Raw genomic sequence first — 6,807 nt, forward strand, 5'->3', positions numbered from 1 at the left:
GACTTATGTTGGTAGGCCCTAACCACCATTCAGTGCAGGAATGAGGGAAACCTGGAAAACCTCATTAATTAGGGGGGGGGGGGGTCAAATGTCAACCGGTGTCAATCTCTCACATTGACCCAAGCCAACATTCTTCCACCCTACCATACCTGCACAGAGGGTGCCAATCCTCCGTACAAGCATAGCTAATCTACGGTCTACCGGCCGCGGGATTCGAAACCCGGGCAGATAGCACACATCGATTTAAGTACTGACGCCTTAAACCGTGCGGCTATCGACCGCAAGGGATATCTAGGGACAGGGATATATTATCGTTTACAATGTCGTAAATTGATATTAACCTTGTAACATTACATTTACATTATGCATGAAGGTGATTGAGATAATAAAAATATAATATATACATTAGTGTAGTGGCGCAGTCGGTGTGAGTTTCATAATAAACTCGGATAAACACAAAAGTTCGTGAGATAATTTTATGAGTGTTGCTGAACAAAAAATGGCGACTAAAAACGTGGGTCATCTTTGCGAGTTCGATCCGTTAAATTCGGATTGTAGTATATATAAACTAATATTGGAAAACTTCATTTTGGCAAATGATATTACTGATAAAGCACGAAAAAACGGTACCGATTTATTAAGTGAAGATGCTTATCAGTTAGTTCATAGTTTGTGCTTGCCAGGGAAACCAGAAAGTAAAAGTTATGACGACCTAATAAAATTAATTAACACTTTAAACCATCAGTTTCAATTTTTGCAAGCAGATATAAGTTTTACAATGCAAATAAGGCTTCCAATGAATCTACAAAGAAATGGGCAGCAAGGTTAAGGAATTTGGCTTCAACCGTGATTTTTCACAAGATCAACTAAAATTGGTGTTGCGGGATACATTTATTATGGGATATGAGGTAGGTAGTGTCGGTTAATGGAGGAACAAAAATCTGTAACATTCCGAGAAATCATCGAGTTAGCAGTTAGCGAGTTAATAAATCAGTTCCGTTGAGTCGGCACACATCAAAAGGGAAGCGGAAATCCCGTATATGGTGTAACAGTCTCATTTTAGGTTGATAGAGGTGAGGGTTCAAAATACTGTTAACCTGAACCATTATCATGATTTGTATTCTTTCTGTCGTTTTCTATGGTCTGTGTCATGGCAAGCTTAGCAGGTTAGCCAAAGGAAAAATTCCCCTAAAGTAGGGAGTTAAAGAAATTTTTGAAATAAAAAAAAAACCTCTTTTTTATATACTCCTGGCCATGCTTGGGCCTCGCGCAAATTTTGCGGATCTTTAAAGATTATTTATTGGGCAAAATTAGAGTTTTGGCAATTTTCGCAACAGAGATAGTTGGATCTAAGTGCCCATAAAAGATAATTTTAAATATTTCACTTTTAAGGCCGACCTACAACAAAGGTATGTACCTACTTTAGGTTAGGAAAAACATGTGCTTGAGCTTTACCACTCGCTTTATTAATTTAGTACACACTAGTAGACATTTGTAGCATTTACTTTTCCTTTTAGGCCTTTTTTTTGTGTCTTCTCTATCCTGCTTATTCTCCTCCTTCATACACCGACTTAAAAACTATCGCAACCTTCTTGCCACACTACCAACCCGCTTCACTACTGCTTGCTGCATGGTATGCATGACAAAAGTGCGAGTATTTTGTGCTGGCCATACACTTTGCTGCACGCCGCTTTGCACCCTGCACCCTCCCAGGCCTAGTGATTGGTGCATGTACCGCTTGACTCTCCGTTTCACCCAGATAGAACTTTATCGCTCCAGAGGAATTCGACCTGGGCAACTGTGCTACACACCACTCTCACAGATAAGACTAGCTATAAGATTTAGCATGTTAGAATGTAGTTTTAAGATCTGCTTATGTTTGCTTTGTTTGTATACTTTCGTCAAGAGCCTCACTCTTGTAGTATAAATTGGCTTAGGGTGCCACACTTCTTTCGAGTTATGTACAACCCAACAAGGCATTCCTGAAAACAATTTAGATTATAAGTAACCTTTCAGATGTCATTACTTGTTATATGTTATATTCACAAATCGTGGGGGGTTACCTGTGTAAGCCTGTAATACAGCGCTGTAGTAAAGGTACCATTCGGTTGGTTATTTACCCGATATTTCATTGTATACTCTATAATACTTTTATCTAGTTTTGTTGGGTATTTTGCGTTATGCAATATATCATAACCCAAATTTGACGCTTTTGACAGTCAACCATAGAACAACAAATAGTAGATTTCATTCTCGCAGTTAACCTACTCGGCCATCGGCCACAAAACACGGTTGACTCGGCGGTCAGTCATCAGCCAGTGAACACTGAACAGTAACATATACCCGCTAGGCATCAGGTGCGTTCCACTGGTGCAGGAAGTGAACCGATCACTTGTCATACCCTGACAATTATAACATTTTATAGTAATATACACCTAGTTCAGAAGTATTTGGTATCATTTTTAGTGGACCTGCCTTTTTCCCGTTTTTTTGTATAGTAACAACGAAGGCACTGTGGCGAATAAAATCCACCATCTTATAGGGTAGAAGTAACATCCGGGGTTGCAAAAACGGGTGGCGCCTTTAAAATTTTTGATTTTATGCTTTTTACCCAGCCCGTCTCCACTGAAGCTAGCTGCCAACCCCTATTGTGGATATTATCCGTCCCCTTCGTCCACTATAGCCACCCAAAATTTTGGAACTACCCCCAGTTTTGTGGCGGTTTCCCCAAACACCGTCACAAATTTGACGCCCAACGTGTTATTTAATTTTGATTCAAAATATATATTTTTTTATGCTCCTATATACAGGGTACAACAAGATATCGGTGACACTTCATAGTTCACATTTGTTAAATTTTACTTTAATTGAAAACCAATTATTTAGATGTTAAACCTTTACCAGACACTAGGTCTAAGAGTGGTAAACTCATATCATACAGGGTAGATCAAGTTTAAAATTGTTTTTTAAATTTTACATCAGATACGAACTTTATAGTTTAACCCATTACACAATCCGCTCTTACCCTCTTCCTTAATAAAGTAAATGTTATTATAATTATATAGGGTGGATCAAATAATACATCTTTGATACAAAAATTTTGTGTTGGCTAAATTTCAGGTAAAAGTCTTCAAGATTTTGATAGAAGCCAAGCACTTGTGTTTACATTTTTTTTACAGCGGAAGGTATTGCGCGGTATTACATTATTAGATACAGGGTGAATCAATAAATTGAGTCTTGTCTAAAACATATTATATGGTTATACTTTGGTGGTATACCAAATTAAAAAGAATCGGCATTTTATTTACAACAAACGGTAGATATTATTAATACAGGGCGATAAAAGAAAAATAAAGGGTAGTCAAAGTGTGCTGCAGTAACTACTTCGCTTTTGTAATTTTTTTTTGGTCCAAGAGTCCAAGAGTCCAATAGTAGCCTTTCGACATTGTTGGTATTGAAATATACTGGAATTGATATACAAAAGGTGGTGAATAAGTACTTTATTTGGGATAGTATTAGAATAGATTTTTCCTATTTTCATCGTTTTAAGGTAATTGTTTTAGTACGTAATTAGTTAATTAAGAAATAATAATAGTTCATGCTGGTATACGTTGTTATACAGGGTGTTTCCGTGTATTGGTACTTGGGTATTTAGACTTAGTATTAGAAAATTAAGTCATTAGGATATACGGTCGCATTTTTTTTTCTTTTTCTCGTTTTCTTTTTTCTCATTAGCACAGATTGGGCTTGTGAACATTACATTAGGACAAGTTTTTTCTGTCGGATTTTAACTCAACTATAGAGACTTTGCATATAATTCTCGTTCAATATGGAAGTCAATAGACTCTCATCAGATGAATTGTCGTATGAACTACAGATTCGCGGTTGCCAAATGGAAGGCAACGTGCAACAAAAACGCACTCTTCTTCGGTATGCGCTTCGCGAAGAACGTGAAGGTCGAGCTACTGTGCCAACTTCAACAACCCTTGCAGCATCGGAAGAGCTCAGTATTTGCGGTTTAAAGTTAACGAACTTAGAAGGAGAAATTGGAGCTTTTGATTTTGATAATCGAAAAAATGAATTTGAGCGGTTATACTCGAGATTGCGCCACGTAATACTTAGATTAGGTCGTATATGTTCAGAAAATGATGATCAACGTCGTCGACTTACACAATTAATCCAAAAGGCAGTACAACTCAGAGATGAATTACATGTGATGTATGATAATGAGCCTCCAGTAGAAAACCAAAATCCAGAGGTCGCATTGAACGCTAACCAGCTCCAGGCTCAAGTATCCATTTTGGATACGGCAAACCCGTTAATACCTGAAATTGTTCATTCGCGATTAAACATTTCGCAACCAGCTGGTACTCAAGCGCATGGTCGTAATGAAAACATTCTGTTACCAGAACTTGGTGTTGAAATCTCGCGAAACGAGACGCAGTTTCTCGATCTCGAGCGCGAACAACGATCCCGAGCGTCTACGTCTGCGGCAATACAATCTTCTCCCTTACCAAGAAACATTTCACAACCGAATCTTCCTCACCAGTTGACTCAGCATCCGAATACTGATAGACGATCATCGTGCAATGTTCATTTCGACGATGATACGCAAAGAACATATTTTTCTGAAANCGGCGCGATAAAAGTTTTAGTGTTTTTCACAAAAAAAAAGGTTATTACTCCGTGTATTCAACAGAGGTCGTTAAGAGTATCGAACGCAAATTTATTTTATCGGCGACTATAGGATTCTACTAGCGGACTTGTTGAAAAATTGTTACAATGTGTTCGCCCATGCAAAAGATGACAAAAGGCCCTACCTTAATGTTACTATTTTCGGGAAAACTTTCTTGGGACTTCTCGATAGTGGCTGTACCACCACCGTTATAGGTGCTTTAGCATGGAAAACTTTAAGAGGTTTATGTGTTTTGTCTTCTAAGGAAACTCGCTCGTGTTCCGTCGTTAACGGTGAAACTTGCGAAAGCATTGGATGGGTTCGGTTACCAATTCAATTACGTGACCGCGTTAAAACTCTCAACGTGTTAGTAATCCCCTCCATTCCTCATGAACTTATTCTTGGAGTTGATTTCTGGTCCGCGATGAAAATAATTCCCGATTTATTCACGAATGAATGGTCTTTTCGATCAAACGAACAGATGACAGGTCGCGAGATAGCTGCTATCCGATCTATGGATTCTCTGACGGACGAACAGCATAAAATTCTTACTGACATAATAGATGACGCTTTTTCTAAGATGGGAGATAAATTAGGGTGTACAGACCTTGTGGAATTGACAATTCGTACAAATGCCTCTCCCATAAAACAGCGGTACTATCCTATCTCGCCGGCGCTCCAAAAAGACGCGAACGCGGAACTTGGGAAAATGCTCGCGGAAGACATTATCGAGCCTTCGAACAGTCCATGGTCATCTCCCATTATCATGGTCAAAAAGCCTGATGGACGTTGGCGATTTTGTGTGGACTACCGCGCACTGAATAAAGTCAGCTTACCAGACGCCTATCCGTTGCCGTTTGTTTCTCGTACGCTAGATAAACTACGTGATGCGCGTTATTTAACAACGCTCGACATAAAGTCTGCATATTGGCAGATTAAGGTCGCTAAGGATTCTCGTCCTTTAACTGCATTTACCGTTCCGTCCCGCGGTCTTTTCCAATTCAAAAGGATGCCATTTGGAATCCATTCAGCTCCTGCAGTCTGGCAACGACTTATCGATCAAGTCATAGGTGTTGACCTTGAGCAATACGTGTTCGTTTATTTGGACGACGTTATTGTGTGTACGCCGACTATAAAAAAAAAGAAATATTATGATTAAAACTGACATTATAATAATATAATAATTATTCATTACCTACTAAACTTTAAAACAAGAAAAACAACCTTATATGGTACTGACTAAATAGTGTAAATATGTACTATCTAAGATATACTCTATAAAATATATTTATTGCTATTAGATGTAATGATAAAATTAATTGACAATACCAAATTTTATTAATGCTTTACATTTAGATTCTTTTAAGGCAGGCTCGCTTTGGCCTAAATAGGTTATTGTATACTGTTCCAAAGAAGAATTAATTTTATTCAAAATATCTTCTGTTATGTGTTCTGTAACCCTCTTTGGTAAAAAACATTTGAAGTACAAGTTACTCTTCTTATCGAACAGTATTGCCAAAATGCACTTTCCAAAACGCGTAATGGTAAAAGACAATTTTTTAATCACATATGGTGTATCAACTTCCAAAGAGGAGATTGATCTTCGAACAATATCAATAAAATCACCGTTAATATTATTATTAATTTTATTTAAATCATCGTTTGATAATGCCATTTTCTGCTTAAAAGTAATTCCTTGTAATATCTAGTTAGCAATAAATATAATAATTGTTCTCACTTCAAAAAAATATAATCACAAAACACAAAAATTTACACTACTGTAGACAATAACTATCTAGGTTTGACACTGAACGAAATGTGTCTCTCTAGGGCGATCTACTCTCTTATATGGAAAATCCCCCACTACAATTCGAACACGTCATTCCAATTTCAACTCAATTCATTCATCATTTCTATGTATGGCAATTACAGAGGACAGTCAAGGTAATTGATAAGATATTTGAAGGTCACCAACTGTCATGACGTAACTTCAAGGTCATTCAATGTCGAATGCCTCCTCCCATATGCAGAGGTCAAATGACGGTCACCGTGACCTCTACCAATGTCATCCAGGTCAAGTGAAGGTCACCGTGACCTCTATCAATGTCATCCAGGTCACGGATGACGTCATC

The 6,807-nt window shown here is 37.9% G+C and overlaps 1 long non-coding RNA gene across 1 annotated transcript; it reads right to left on the reverse strand.

Annotated features, from left to right (window-relative positions):
• Nucleotides 1-1,444: 1,444 nt before the first annotated feature.
• Nucleotides 1,445-2,251, reverse strand: LOC108915367. The gene is made up of 2 exons (XR_002763229.1): nt 2,064-2,251; nt 1,445-1,982 (listed from the first exon to the last, which is right to left on the reverse strand). It is a non-coding gene; the product is annotated as an uncharacterized LOC108915367 (long non-coding RNA).
• Nucleotides 2,252-6,807: the final 4,556 nt, after the last annotated feature.

This window comes from Anoplophora glabripennis, unplaced genomic scaffold (assembly GCF_000390285.2).
Source record: "Anoplophora glabripennis isolate ALB-LARVAE unplaced genomic scaffold, Agla_2.0 scaffold1550, whole genome shotgun sequence".
Taxonomy (NCBI): Eukaryota; Metazoa; Arthropoda; class Insecta; order Coleoptera; family Cerambycidae; genus Anoplophora; species Anoplophora glabripennis.